The sequence below is a fragment of the Struthio camelus genome, chromosome 6, assembly GCF_040807025.1.
Source record: "Struthio camelus isolate bStrCam1 chromosome 6, bStrCam1.hap1, whole genome shotgun sequence".
NCBI lineage: Eukaryota > Metazoa > Chordata > Aves > Struthioniformes > Struthionidae > Struthio > Struthio camelus.
In genome coordinates this window covers 13,678,312-13,694,836 of record NC_090947.1, presented here as the reverse complement: position 1 = coordinate 13,694,836, position 16,525 = coordinate 13,678,312, and the positions used below count along the sequence as shown (strand labels likewise).

The 16,525-nt window shown below is 38.7% G+C and overlaps 1 long non-coding RNA gene across 7 annotated transcripts in view; it reads right to left on the bottom strand.

Annotated features, from left to right (window-relative positions):
• LOC104143411 (uncharacterized) overlaps nt 1–16,525 on the bottom strand; it is a 436,433-nt gene that overhangs the window by 128,684 nt on the left and 291,224 nt on the right. For 4 of the 7 annotated variants that reach the window (XR_011141859.1, XR_011141858.1, XR_693906.2 and 1 more), the window contains one exon: nt 9,398–16,249. The exons of the other annotated variants lie outside the window; for them this stretch is intronic. This is a non-coding gene — a long non-coding RNA (uncharacterized lncRNA). Of the gene's footprint in view, nt 1–9,397; nt 16,250–16,525 lie in introns of those variants that run through there. 7 annotated transcript variants of the gene reach the window in all.

Genomic DNA, 16,525 nt, shown 5'->3' with positions numbered 1-16,525 from the left:
TGTTTAAGCTTTGTCAAGCTGTATTCTCCAAAAACACTAAATACTTTTGAAAACCTTGGTCATAACAGGTCAGATGCTATAAATTTCAAGTTACACGGGGAAGAAATTTATACCCCATTTTAGAAAACTGCAGTTAGAACCCTCTATTGTTTGCCACCACAGCTTCTCCAAGAGGGGGCGTACTATTTTCACTTAAACAAGAGCGATGAGCACACACGTACATCTTACTTCTTTCTGCAAGTGAAAAAAAGTAGAGAATCTGTTTGACCGATGCATTTAGAAATAAGAGAATATACTCCTTCCTCAAAGTACATCTGTGGCTGCACATTACTGTGTAAACAAAATACGCGTTCAACATTGTAAGAATTAAAGAAATGTTAACTTAGGGATACAAATGCCACTGTTGACTGAGACCACGATGCAAAGGAACCCACTTATGATTTGATATGGAATAATGCCAGATCAATAAGCAGTAATTGGGTGTTCTGTACACATGAATGATATTTCAAAGTCTTTCCATCATAATAAATTATGGCTGAAAGATAGATATGACCTCCTTTTACTGATGTGGTTGTGATTATACAGTGTCATCTGAAATACAGCCAGAGGTCTTTCTTGAAATACTTAACCAATGAGCTACAGCTGTATTTCCCCTTGACAGGCAGTCAAATTTGTTGAAGAGACATCTGTAGCCATCCTTAACATCCTGAGGGCTGCAATACGAAAACGGAACGTGACACAAGAAACAGCAAGAGTGTTGAGACTCAGCGTGCACACTGCCAAGTGCAACAGACATGAGACTCTTAGGATTTTATCATTATATGCGGCCACTGGATTCAGAAAAACAGCAGAAAACTGTCATTCATAAACAATGTCTGTGTAGTGGAATTAAAAGACAGCAATCATATTGCATCATACAGCTTTAAGAACTAAAAAGTAGGTGATGTAGACCTCTTTTCTCTGTGCTACTGTTTGGGTGGGGGTTTACTTTTCTAGCATATGTGATAAAGCTGTAACCATGGAAATAGCCCATAAATGTTCATCCTTAAAGGCACTCTGATTGTGCACCAGAGTTGCTTCATTTGTAGCCTTTTAAGAGCACAGACTAAGTTGTCCAATTATACTATGTTCATTCTTTTAATTGCTTCTGTACCACTGTGTCCTTGATTACATAATTCACATATTCTAATGCTGAAACAAGTCATGCCATACAAACCCATTCACATCAGAAACTCACATGGAACAGATTTATTTAGCATTATTGTGAGAGGTGCAAGAGCCAATACAGACCTTGCTGATCTTCATCAGGTCAAGCCAAGGTTAAAAAAAGGCAGTAACACAATTGGCTGACTTTTCTCAGTGTCTCTACCAGACAACCATATTCAAAGGCTGAGGATTTACACTATTTATAGGGGACTTTACATCAGTTAAATTGGCAAATTATTAATTACTCAAATTTTCCCATAAAAGATAATAGGGAATCAGGAACAGATTGTTTAATAGGAGAGAGGGATTAAGAAGAAAAATGCAACCTCTAAAGAGGTGGCAGGTCCTAGAAGGGTGCCCAAGGACTGCCTCCGCAGTAACAATCAGGGTGCTTGCAGCCCCAGGGCTCCTCCCCAGCAAGGCAGCGGGATGCGTGTGTTTGAATGGACCAGCATTTGCTCAGATGAAACGAGTATACATTCATTTCATTTCTGTTTTCTTTACAGCAGTTAAAGATTACTTAAGATATTACTATATTTGTATCTATATACATTTTCCAGACAAACAGTATGAAAAGAAATCATGCAACAACTGAGGAAATAAAATTTGGAATGAATTAAGATTGAAGCCTGATTTAACACACAGCTCACGCAGCCTGGCTAAATTGCTGCAGAAAAACACTGATTTACTCCTTTGGTATCTGTATAACTGTCCTTGAATTACATAGGATGTAAAGTCCCAATCAAGAATAGCATGAGTAGCATTTTAATAAAATAAATAGTCTCATAAAAGCCATAACCACATCCTTGCAATTAAGCATGTAGTAAAGTGCTTTTACTAGATCATACCCTAAACAAGTAGCTTCAGCAGTTTAGGACTGTACTTTCACTGGGCTATGACAACTCACGTTATTCTCAGGGAGAAGACATTCCAGAGGCACCTGCTTTCATCTGCCAAAGGTGCATGCTTGTATCCGTCACATTTAGGTTAAAAGTCACATTATGTATGTATTTGCCATTATATTTAATAAACGGTCTCGATATATCAGTACATCATTAGAAGTCATTAAGATATTCAAAATCCATATTTTTATGGAAATGAAACTCTTCATTAAAACATGACTTGGCCATGAATTAGCTCGGAAACACTATTCATTCTTTATATGAAGTGTAAATATACATAAATATATGTGTATACAGACCTAAAAATATATACACAGGGAGCAAGAGAAAATATTAGAATGATCAGTTTAATACAAATGCACAGAAATTATAGAAAAACCACAACCCTTTCTGTAAAAGCAGCTGCAAAACTCTTGTTGTTTTAAACACAGCCTAGACCAGATCTCCCACATGCTTTTGACTGGCACCCTGCCTATTAATGATAAACTGCCATGCCACTCAGGTGGAAGTATTTGTCTGAAGGCTGCCTGAGCTGTGTGTGTACCCCTAATGCATCATTATTCCAATTACATAAACACCTGTGCTACAAACATCATCTAGATCCACTGTGAAATCTCAGTGTTCAGTAGACTGGAGCATCTTCTACTTCTTACCTGGCATGGACTGGCCAAGGGCTTCTTATTATAGTCCATTAAAGCTACTTGTTTGGAGTGAAGAGATTATTACTACACTATGAAGCACTGATAAACACAATACACCTGGAATCTATTTAGCTCCATTTCACTGAACACAGGAAACAGTTTTTATTATGTACCAGTGAAATAATTATAAGAACAAATTTGGCTTTGAAACTAAGAAGCATCCATAATGCAGCCAAGAGCAGTGCCAGCATGAGACAGGTGTACAGTAAGTGAGCAGGTGAAAAATATAATCATGAAAGGCTCAAGGATGCTTATCTCATCACAAAGAATGCATGCACTTCTTGTACTGGCTCAGTTTTTACTATCTGTTTTTACAGGGATTAGGTCTGCACAGGGAAACACCACAGGTGAATGAGAGATCACACAGAGAAGCTTGGAGCCCTCTACAAGTTTACAAATTAATGGCCATTTTGCTGACAGAGCTGTCCCTTCCTCCTGCATCTAAAGCAGCTCATTAGATGTCTGATAAAGAGTAATTCTAAAAATAAAAAGGGTAAAAATTTTGCCCTTAAGCCAGTGGTAACAAGCACATTTAGTGAAACAGTGCTAAAATAAAGATGCTTCTTATTCAGTTCTTGCTCTCAAAGAAGCCCTGAACCAGTCAGCAACAGAGAATCAAAGCCTGGAAACAGCAAAAGGCTTAGGTTTGTCTTCAGGATTCAGTTTGCTCTACAGTGCCATATTTCCATGGCTAAGAAAGGATAGTTGCATGCAGCACAGAAAGAACATGTGATAGTATTTCTCCAAATCTGCAGTGTAGTAAATGTCCTGCTTTGTACAAAGGACATAATGCCAGCTGTATAGCTCCTGTGGCTGTGCTGGGCTTCTGACCTCCAGACAGTTTTTTTTAGTTGACTAAATGACAGACAGGAAAAGTAAAACAAAAGCAGGGAAGCTAACAAAAGCAAAGAAAAACCAAGTCAAATCCAGGAAATACAGCATCATAGATGAAAAGCATACTACACTAATATCTTTACACATCTGAACTACTCTTAGAGGATATTCTCTAATGAGTCGAATACTGAGCATTAAAGTATTCAGAATAAGATGTATGCTTTTTTGCCCTCGCCCAGGGTAATCAGTGAGGTCTATAATGCAGAAGGTCACTCTAACCCATTTCAAACAAAGTATAAAGAATGTTTCTGTATAAGCTGAGAGCTGTAGGACTACAGTCTGCATTAAGCAGCATGCACTAAGATCAGATTTCCTAATTGCCAGATTCTCAGTCCACTAAAATTAGGTGCAAAACTGACCATTACAGGATGAGGCCTCAGTAACACAGCCCATTTTCTTATTAAGTACCACAAACACAAAACTTAGAGCAGTAGCCTTTTTCCTTTTTCAGCCTATTTACTATATCCTGGATTACAGAATTAGAGTTCATTTATAAACCTATTCCTTAAAGATAACAGAAACAACAGATTTCTGACTGCAGCTTTGCATCAAGCAGAGATGAACTATAAAGTGCAGTCACCCTAATTATAAAGTTTCATCCTCATAGCTCTTTAGAAAGTTTCTCTGATTAATAACTTGCAACCCAGAGGTCGGGATTCCAGCTGCTCAAGAGTGGATGAACACCCTGCAAGACTTTTGCCTTTCTTACCCATTGGTGTACTTTCTTTGCTCTGGTAGACTGCCTGGCTAAAAGTCTCTCCCAGAAAGGTCAGTAGCACACTTACCCTGGAAAGTGACTCCCTGCAATAGCCAATCATCAGTTCATTCATTTCCTGGCCTTTCCGCAGACAGCATCAAACAAGCTCCAGCTCAAGATAAGTAATTAAGAGTGTTGGAAAGCCTAGGAATGGGTTGTAAATGAAACGGGCTCTAAACACAGAGAAGTAAGGGCTTCTACACACACACAGTACGTTTCTCAAAGGTGCTAGGCTGCCAGCCCAATACGTTTCATCCCAGGTTAGTTATTACTTGCTTAAAAGCAGTATTCTCCCAATAAAAGCAGCACTAATGCTAGAGTATTTACTGGCTTTGAGTTTCAAGGCTGTTTAATAGGTCCTCTAAAAAACATTACCCCTGTATGTTCTTTGAGTAAGCTGATTCTCTGTATATGCATTGAGATAAAATAATTATATACATGACATTTTTAACATTTTACATCAAAAAGTCTCCTGGGGAAAGAACCTTTTCCAAACTTTCAACATCACAAAACAGAGATTAATTCAAAGCTCACTGAGGCTAATGACATTATGCCTAGGAATTGCTACTAAAAGTTTTGGACCAGGCTTTTAGAAACTCCTGATGCTTGGGTAGTGATAGAGAACTCTGAAAACTGTCCAGTTCCTTTACATATAAATTTCAGGACTAGAGACCATAAGGTTTAAGATGGACATAACCTAAAAATTGCAAAATGATGTTCTCTAAGTTTTTTGAATGCTATTTTCTTTTTTCTAACTTAGAGCAGAATATTCGTTTTGAAAAGCTTAACGAGCGAGTGGAAGAACTGACTTTTTAAAAATCTTTCTTGGGTTGAGGAGGTGGATGCTTGGAAATTATGTCAGTATGAACATGATTCAAAACCAGTTACTTATCATTGACAACATATCATTGTTACATAAACTAAAATGCACAGCAGGTGTTCTGTAAAGATATGTTCCTTATCCCCATGGGCACACATGCTTGATTTGATGTGTTAAAGAAATTGAAGGAAGCCCGTGGAAAGAGAGAGGAGAGATTACATGATCATGTAATAAAATAGACAGTTTTATTTCAATGTTTCCTCTTACTTTCATGGAACTTTGGAGAGGGGGAAAAAGGGAGGACGGACAAAAGAAATACGAGAAAAGTCATCCAGCTATGAATATTTATTTTTTGGGCAAGTACTTGCTTTTATGTGTACTGCCATTAAAACAAGCTCCAAATTGTTTCTCATGCTCAAGCAGAAAATAGTTAAGTCTTAATACATAAAGTTTGAGAGCAAATTGGGCTGTATTGTTCACTACTGCTTGAATCTATCAGAAAAAATATGACCAAGCTGAAATCTAATGTTCTTTTGTTTCTTTTTCCATCTTTATAACAAGCATTTGCAAAATTTGAAATCTATATATTAAGACCACAAAGTGAAGGTCGACTGCTAGCACCTACCCTTTCTATGTGTGCAAATGATCAGCTAGTCTAGGATCTCACTTGGAGACCTACTTGCTTCAAGTTTCCATTAATGAACATATTGTTCAAAAACGTGTCACAGAGGTTCCTCAAATTTTAAAAAAGCCATTTCTTATCCATATAAGCGTAAGTCAAAAAATTACTCCACAGCTGCTGGGTTTCTAGCTTTTCTAATTGTATTTGTTCACAGGTTTCCTTAGTATTTTAAAGTGGAATTGAAAAAAAATCCAAAACAAAAAATCCAACCCAACAAAAGCAATGCACACGCTGATGAAATCTCCTGAGTGCTTTAATATAATCCAAGGCAATTTTCTCTAAGAAACAAAATGAATGAAATTTGCTTATGGATCCTAAGCTCTGCAAACCCTTCAACTAGAACAAGAGAAATATATGGCTGGAAGCCAATCAGCAGCCAAACGTGTTAGATGGGTTCCATTTATTATTAATGTGACAACACTCCATATAGCAGCAACAGTGCCAGCGAGTAAGAGGTTGCCATGGAGATAAGTTACTCAAGATGCAGCTAAAAATACTCCCTTCTTCCCTTACTGTAATAAATATTGCATTATATGAAGGCTAACAATGATGATATCAAATGCCATTTCAAAAAACTTCCAGCTGTGAGCATTATGGCTACCTAATGGATCACCCGACAGTCACACTGCATTTGTGTCTGTCTCCATGCCGCTCCCTTCCTCTTTTTTCCCTTATTACATGGTTAAATGTTAGACAACAGCTCTACCCTGCTCAGGGTAGATTTCTTGCACCATTACAACTTTGCAGGATTATGCTCACGTTATGAGGTAATTTCTAGTTAAACTGGACAACACATGGAACTTATGTCTTTTGAACAAGATTACTGGGATTTTATTAGGCCTTGTCCCCGACAACTACGATTACACTTTTCACCTCATGTTCATCATACACTGGGTACCTCAGCATTAAAGAGACTAACCTCAAACTTCCTTTTCTTTTTAGTTTTTTCTTTCTCATCAGAAAGAGATGGAAAAGTTTTGTATGAAGGGAATCGTAATCAACCAATTATGCTAAGATAGAATATTTAATATCAGCATAAAATAGCTTATTAGGATCTTTGTTAGTGTCATGGTTATTGTTCCTTTTCTCTGCTTACCATCTTTAAAGATGGTATTAGCATTCATTTCTTAATTTAATCACCTAATTGAAAAAAGGGAATCATTCTTCTGGAATCACAGATCACACACAATCATATATGAACTTCTCATATTTCAAACTAAGTTTCTTATTAGCTTTAGGGTGATCTTCCATTGATAGCATTTTCCTCCACTGGAAAAAGCTTTATCTTAAACACAGGCTACTATTTACACTTGCAAATCTAACAAATTGCTCCTAATGAAATGAAAGGCAGGGCCTAAGTTTTTATTACAACATGTCTTGAAGCATGATAACACTTCTGCTTGCTTAATTGGCAGCACAAAACACACTTGGAAAAGGAAACCAGAGCATTTAAGAAACTCAGGTAACATTCTACAAAACTTCTCAGTGGGTCACATCTATTGAACTCCGCAGGCCAGCACAGCTCTCCTCCTTTCCCTGTTCTTTTGACATACTGATGTCAAGAAAGTGACAGTAAGTAACTTCCTCTTTACCCTGCTACAAGTTAAGATGCAGAAGCAGTTCTGTTTCAGTAACACTGTCTTTAACTTATCTTTCCTCTTTTTCTGCTTATATGCTTTTCTTACCCATTACGGTGCAAAAATAAGATACATAACTAAACACCCAGATGTTAACTGAATAAACACAGGAGTGAGACCCTTCAGAACAGCAAGTATGCAGTTAAAACATCTATAAATACTTCTCAAAAATAAAAATGGAAGAACACTCTTCAAAAAAAATAAGCCTCACTTCCATGCTATTTTCTTTTACTTAAAACCTTACTCCATTTAGAGAGTGTAAAGGTCCACCTGAGCCGACAGCCTCACAGGATCTTTGATAGGCTCAGTGGTTTATTCATTGTCTATAAAGAGCTTAACACATTTTTGGCACTCCATTAATGCTGTTACTACTACCATTTAACGCACAATGATTTGGCTCATTAGATATGTGCCTGTGGCTCTAGAAGTTCTCCATTTGACTTCCACCATCTGTATGCAGTTGGTTAACAACACCAGGACACATACATAAAACTAGAGACCATATCCTATAATCTATTACATAGGAATAAACTAGTTTCACGATACATCCTATATATTGTATAGCTATTTGTATATTTCCAGAAGCTAGTTGTGCATTTTTTGAGAAAGATCATTTTGCTTTTAAATTTCTTCACTGCCACTATGTTCATTCACCCTCAGTTAGCTAGGCCTTTGTTTTCAAATGAGATGTTATTCTGCCTTTTACAAGCATTGTAACCATACTGTGACTCCATAGCTTTCCTCAGAGTGCTCAGCTCCAAGGAGGCCCCGGTGTGTGCGCATTGCTGTGCACGGGGATTGCGGTGATCTTGGATGATGCTTTTGCTGGACAAGCCTCTGGAGGATTACATTATTTCTGAAGTAAGGCTCCCTGTCGGATGTTGTATTATATAGCACAGATTCCTAACAGATGCTTCACCCGGAAAAATCATTCTCTTGTTATCCCCATCCATTACAGAGGATGGTTAAAAAAGCAAACCTAGTCAACCACAGCCTGATTCATTTTAGTTCCAAACTTTCATCTTCTTTCAAATGAGTTTTGACAAATCTCAGAGCTCACGTAAGCCAGTTGTAAACATATAGGTAGTAATATTATGAGAACAATGTAGTACTATAAAAAAGCCTAAAAAGACTCAAAATATCGATATATAGCAACCATGGAGAATGGTGCTGCGATAATCGAATTTATACCAGTGAAATCCCAATTACACTGGATATATATCAGTGTATACCTGGAGTATATACCTATGTATATACCAGTATGTATATATATATATACTGTATGTATATACCAGTGTACCTTGGAGTGCCTCAGAGGTGGAGGATCTAGAACAAAGAATACTCACTGGGAGAACCAGTTGTCATCTTCCCTATCCTGCACACGTTGCTGTTAGTGAGGAGAGGGACACCAGGATACTGACTGCATTTTTAGAACACGGAGAGCATATGCACCCCTTCAAATAAGAAAAATAACTCACTAGTGACAAGCACAGCTTACTTTAAAAAGGCTATTTAGACAGTTTTGTAACTATGAGAATGAGAATTCACTGAAACACACTATTAGTGAAAAATGGTAGATTATATCACGGGAAGAGTGGATGTCTGCCTGGAAGGAATGCTTTGGCTAATCACAAATCAGGTTTTAGTTAAAGATAAGCTACAGAGATAAAGATTTAATGGCTCACATGATACAGGTATTAAAATGATTGATCCCTTCCAATTTTAAATGCAGATTGTAAGAAAAATGGCAACAAAGTCTTTTTCACATGTAACCTTTTGTCTTTATTCCAAAGTGTTACACAAAAGTAATATTGCTCAAGCATAGCAAACCTCAAAGCACCATTTACTTCATGTCACACAGGAAGTCTGTATAGTGTGGACTGTGTACTGTCACTGAGTCCACTGTTTATATACTTTTACATATATATTTTCCTCAATATATGCTCAAAAAGCTTGTAGGTCATTTCCTTAGTCACCTGAGAGCAATCTCCTTCATTAGCAGGAAGGCTGAGCTTAGATGCTTTTGTTAGTTCCAGTTCATTGCTTTCTAGTCTTTTCTGAATATGAAGTTCTGGGTTAGACCTTCATCTTATCCATATTATGCCAAGGATGCCTTTTCAAGTATTTCTACCCTCTGAAGATAATGAGCTCACCTATCTTACAGCCGAAGTGTTCCAATTAAGCTGCTACCTCACATGGTCCTGCCTCAAAGGTCATAGCCAGGCCAAATAACACTTTTTTTTTTTTAATGAATTGTTTCTGTATTAAGTTTAGCTCACTGTAGAGGTGACCAGCTAACAGTATATTTTGAGAAAAGCCTGTTTAGAAACAGTGCCAGAAACTCCAGCTTGCATACCTATAGACAGATAAGCTCTGCTCTTAGTTTACCTATCTTCCAAATTGTAATATTTCCTACAAACATCCAATACTAGAGTAAATCATCAGCAACTGTCACTCTCAATTTAAAGCATATTTAATCACCACAGAAATTAAGAACTACTAACAACCAAACCCAGTATAATTACTTATAACAAATATGCTAATTTAAATTGTGGAATATTTCTTTAAGAAAATTGTGTTAATTGGGGTCTTCCCATAAAAGCAATCTACTAATTGAGCTGGCGTGTGCCAAATAGACTAGTTTCATGAGAGAAAGACACTATTTGCAGTGTAACATTGATTTTAAAAGTTAACATTTTCATGACAAACCCTGCATATCAGGCTCATGCCAGTTCAATTAGTCACTCTTTCCCATGAGCAGACCCCAATTAACACACTTTTTTGAAATAAAAATCCTACTGTTCAATTAAAACATGGAAATATACATTATTACAGAAGTCTATTTTGATAATTAGTCTTGCTTGATCTACCTCAAATGTGTTGCTAAATTACTGTATCATCAGAACTTTATATTATTTTGGAAGCAACTGCTTTTATCTGTATTAAGCAGGCACTTTCTGCCTAACAGCACCAAAATAGCCCCAAAATCCAACAATGACAAGTTAGTGTCTTGGTGATAGCTTTAATAACTGCAGAAGCTGTTAGTACATACATTACTGTAAGATATAGAGGCCAAGTAAACGGGCTACTCCATTGTGAACAATTTTCTGTACAATCCTTTGACAAATACGAGTAAACACAAGAAAGCAAGGGTTGATCCAAAGCCTAAGATCAATGGAAGTATCTCTCTTGACTCTACTGAGCTTTAGATTACGTTCCTCTGTTCTATGCTAGAACAGGAATAATTGCAGTGCATCAAGCACATGAGCTAGCTACTTGGTGAATATTGATTTTGCATGGTAACTGCTATAATATTGATTTTAAACACAAGTAGGATATAGATTTATCAACCATCCTGTAGCTCTGTGTCAATATGTAATAACGATAGCCTTTGATGGTTCAGTAAAGTAACAACAACAAGCTGAGGAAGAGTCATCGTCGTGACAAAGGTTCACTGAGAAGTATCATGATACATCTACCTGGGGGATCTTGACACTTGACTGAGCTACTGAAAGGATGCTTAAGTTGTTTCTAATTAGCTAGGACTAATGTCAATCAATGAAGTCACACAGAGAATTTGGGAATGTTTTCTGTATTTATAACTGTAACATAAAATACAATCATTTTCTATGGAATAAATTCATCTTACCCACTAATATTTTAAAACAATGCCTCTTACCATTGATCCCTTCAAATCAATATTATACTTTTTGCTTGATACTATGAAACAGTCAATTCTGAATTCACAAATACAGATGGAGCAAAGGCAGACATGATATCACAAAAAGCAGTGATATACTATTATAGTGCCCCTGTAGTCCACTACCAGTAATCCCGGCTTCAGCATGAGGCTTTCTTTTCATGGTTGGACTAAACTTCTGTTATTACTACTTGTCAAAAGTAGTTATCACTATGATTCCCCGAGGAGACATTCTTACTGATCTAAAATGTCTTTAGAGAGCACGACATAATCATCCAGTCTGAAAAAGAACATACAAATCTATTTGCCTTAGGATATTACATGCTTGCTAACTTGTCACTGCTACATCTAATGGTGTTACCTAAAATAGTATGCAGGTATACTTGCCATCAAGAATTTCTACTAACATAAAACCTAAATAAAAACATAATCATGTTTTTGAAAACTGTTCTGAAAACTGTCAAAACAGAATTGTTGCCAGAACAAGTAGACAAATATTTGTATGAGAAACCCCCAATACACAAGCATCTCCCCTGAACTCAACCTCAATGCTTTTCTCTGTATGTTTTTATTGTGAAGAGAGACAGAAAACATACTGGTGTACTATTTTGACACACAGATTTACTATTCATGAGACTGTTGGCATGAAAGTGCCACCCACATTCCTAGTATTAACAAATAATACCAAATATTAAGTGAAAAGCAGCTTTGTTCACTGAGACATTTTCATCTGGAAGGAGGAGCTGCCCTTCCTATCGGAAAAAAATCACAATTCCTGTGATCCCAATGTACCAGAATGATCCCCCATATGCTTAACTTTAATTATGTAATAACTTCAATGGTACTAAAGGACTTGCTAAAGGATCCCAGCAGCTTTCCTGTTTAAGGGCAGCACAAGACAAGAACTACCTTTGCAGTGAGGAAGGCAGCTGGGAGATGGTGGTCAGTGTATAAGGTCCCAGTATCAAGGCTGACTCACGGGTCACAGCCATCAGACAGGTCAGACCAAAGCAGATCACAGCAGTCTTAAATTCATAATTTTTTTTTTTTTTTTTAATACAGTCTGCATTCTCCCTCCAGCATCAATAGCAACTCTTCCTTAAACTGTGTTTTTTTTTTTTTTTAAAAGGGAACTTAAAGCAGGAGAGACACAAGGTATGCAGTCTGTTTGATGTCAGTGGAGGTGCATGTCAATGCAGAATTTTTCTCACTTTTTCTAATCTCTTCAATTATATACAACTAGCCTGAAACATCACTGTAGAAATATGACAAGAAGAAAATGGGCAGAAGAAGGAAAGGGCATAGAAACTTGGATTTCAGTAGGGCTTTCCACTCATGATGCATCTCAGAACTGCTTTGCTCACACACCCGACAGCCTCCTCTACTCTCCTCATTACCCCCTCTACACCTCTAGTTACATTCACCCCTTTTTTTGAGCTGATTAGCTTTTCTGTTGATTCTGAGGCATTCACTAAGCCTTGTCACATAAGTTCTTGTGCTATCTCAAAGTTTAAGTTATTTAGGCTCTGACAGTAATAAAATATTCTATATTCTATTCACAATGCCCTCTGTTCTCAGCCTAACCGAGAATCACCTGAGCTCTTCCATTTAATTCAGAATTATGAATAGTTGCGGTAAATTTCATATTGAAAGACTTAGAGACTTACAAACAGGGTTTGCAGGGGCTGGAAATAAAGGCATGCCTTATAAAATTGAAACAAAGTATTTATGTTCAATTCCAATCAAGAATTTGAAAACCAAATCATTATCTCTAATTTTAAAGCTTTGGGAGAATCTTTTCAGTGGATTGAATATTTCAAGATTTACTCCTCATAAGGGATAAAAAAACCTATTGAAGTATTAGAATTTGTGATACTTCATACTGTACTCAACCCCATTTAACTCCAAAGACAGTTAAAAGGGAGCTTAATGTACCTCCGTGTAAATTTTGGTTCTATTTGAATCGGAAGTCATTGATTCACATTTTAACTTCAGCCCTTGACCAGCTTGTCAAATAGGAAAAAAGTGTTTTGGCCTTTTAAAGCCCTTTTTTAAACATAAACCTCAATTGCAAGGTAGCGAAAGGGTACACAAGTTAAAACACTCTGCATCACACATTTGAGCTCTGGAGGTGAAAGTAAAAACAGCCTGGGACTGCCCTAGCCAAATAAGAACAGAAAGGTAGTCAAAGTACCATATAACGTCAAAAAAAAAAAACCAACAAAACCATCACATAACCCCATTGATGCAGTAACAGCAAATAGCAGCACATAGCAGTAGCAGAACTCAGAGCTGTTACTGTCTCTGAGCAGACTGCAGACCAGAGGCAGTGGGGGAAGGAAAGCCTCTTCTCCACGTCGATGTGTTGAGCTCTCTCTGGCTTCTAGCTGGAGGCTAGAGAGGTCCCAAGGGCCCACCCAAGCACACTCATGAAGCTCTATTACAGCCAGCTTTGCGTAAATAATGCAAGTATCTCCCTTCCCCCATATTTTTTATATAGTCTTACAGCAATTAGTACACAGCTTCCCTTTTTACAGTACACAGCTTCCAAGAAAACTGAGGTCTGTCAGTATTGCACCAGGCTTGTTCAGCGTTAACCTCAGGCTCTGCTGCAGGAACACGCTCAGGTCAGCTGGCAGCATGGTGCTACGTACATAGATTCTGTAAAGGAACATTTGCCCTTATTACAGTTTCTGTCATTAGTGCTCAAAAAGTAGCTTAAGATACACGATGCATGCGTTCATTTGCTCATATTTTACAGAGAGCTTCCAGCTCTTTTTCCAGGTGCAGTCAGAAAATTTGCTCATTTAAATAAAGCCAGAGGCAAGGAAATCAGCTAATCTGCAAGAAGGGGCCTCTTAAAACATTATAGAAAAGAGGCCCACCAGTAAGCACACCCTCTCCTGAACCTCTCACTTTCCAGAAGCCCCAAATAAACCTGGGTAACTCACTTCATCTTTACATATGACAGTTTTTCACCTCCTTAAAGCTCAGATTCAGGAGCAACATACTCTCCTGATCAAATTTATAACCTAGAAAAAGTAGGGTAACTTCATAAACTCACCCTGGCAATCTCTCTTCAAGGGAAGCAGTGCCACCAAGGACTGTTTCCAGCGCTGCATGTAACTCCTTCTCCCCAAGTCACCCCCAGCCAGAGGAGAGGAGCCTGAGGGAGCCATACAGAAATAAAAGCTACTCCTACCTGTGCCTGTTTCCTTTACCTGTCTCTCCTCAAGAAGAGATTGCTGGCACCTGAGCTGGCCTCCCCACACAGGTGAAGCTCATTCCTGTTTGAGGTCAGGAGTGATCAAACCGTTCAGCTCCCAGGCCAGGGGGAAGCTCAGGCCCCTCAGGTGTGCTTTGCTCCTGGCTAGTCCCTCTGGCTTTGTACGTGGCCTTTGCAGGAAGGACCCATGCTTCATCCTTGCACTGACACACCCTAAGGCTTATTCAGGGTCACACACCAAATTCACACGCTTTAGCTAAGGAAACAGTGTGGCCAATGCAGTCCTGTGACAAGCCGGCTGCCTGGACCTCTGCGTAGAAATGGGCAGCTGCATAAGCTACCGCGCATCTTCGCTTTCTCCTCACCACGAGCAGTTTTAAGTGGCCATGCTAAGGCTTTGGGAACTGTAAACGTGGACTTAAAGAGGTCTGTACCTTACAGTTAGGACTATCCTTTTCACAAAAAGGACAAACAAGTCCAGAGTCCAGAGCTTTTACCTGGAAATTAAGATGAGGAAGAAGGACAGCGGCCACCGTGGGACCTGGCAGAAGGCAGAAAGCCCCATGTGTCCCACCCGCCCTCGACAGCTCACAAAAAGCACCTTGTTAGCACAGGCACTCACAGGCAGGCACTCTGTACCCACACTGTCACCTCTGTCAAAAAGAGAGGAGCCTAAGTCCTGACCCCTTCCCCAATGCGCTGTCTGGCTGCACCTCCTGCCCTGTCACAACAGATTGGGATGTGACAGGTTGGTTAGAAAAACTAGAGATGTTTTAAATTTTCTGCTTGACTTGCAATCCTCTTACCAGACTGAGGTGTGGGAGAGTTTTTCCATTGTTTTTTTTTTTTTGCTATACTTTAGGAGAAAACAGGTCTGAGGTTGACATTCAGCATTAACAGTTTCAGTACTATGCACATAAATTTAACTACTTAATTCCTCAGAGAACTGGGGAAGCAGGGCAGCTAAAACCAGCGTATTGCACAGAACATTTATCACTAACTACAGCAGACAACTCCCTTTGCCATTTAGGCTTCCACATTTTAAAGTATTTACAATCACGCTGAATTATAATGGAATTCCCATTTCAAAGGATTTCATAAATGTATTGCGGAAAGCTGCCAAACACATTGTTTTAGTTCATCCAGACATTAAGTAGCACTGAGTTCCTGTGAGGCTGCATATGCATTACCACATCCCAGGTAGTGGTGGGATGTCTGGATTTCACTGAAAAGTTGCAGGAATAAAGAGCAGATTAAGTGGGATCTGATGAAAAGCTGCAAAACCAAAACTGATGTACCTTTGAACCAGATAAACAACCATAACTATCACTAAATGTTGCTTTCTTAATGGCAGCTAGTTTGTAACAGCTTTTATTACGTTTTGATCCTTAGGCGAGGTCAATGAGTTGTTTTCAAGCTGTCAAAGCTCTGTTCCAATAAATTATGAGCATCTGTCACTGGATTCCCGTAAATGTCCAAAGCTGGTTCAATGGCAGCAACAAAAACTGTCCAGAAGCTGTATCTCTGCTTTCTGTTTGTGTTCGTTAATAACATTTCAAACAGCAAATCAGGGCGATGCCTTTCAGGGAGCCGCCAGGCCAAGCAGCTGGGCCAGGGGAGGCAGCAGGTACCCGCGTCTCACTGCTCCTTCCGCCGGGTCCGTGGGACCGGACCCACCAGCCCTGCGACGCCACCGCGTCTCCGTGCTTGCCAGCTCATGTGATCTGGGGAGACATAAAACACTTTGAATTGAAATCCTGGCTGGTGAGAAATACAGATTTAGTGTTCTAGGTCTCCTTAAACAGATGACAAAATGAGTCCAAACTTCACTTCCTTTCCTATGCAAATCCTGCCTATGATCTTCCCACAGTTTCCTTTCTGTATTTTAAACCCCGAGGGTTTAAGAGTAATATCTCTCTCTGGAAGTCAGAATCTATTAGATATAGCTAAAACTCTCCTTTCTCCTCCTTCAGGAAGAAGGAAGGCAATTAAAAAATAAG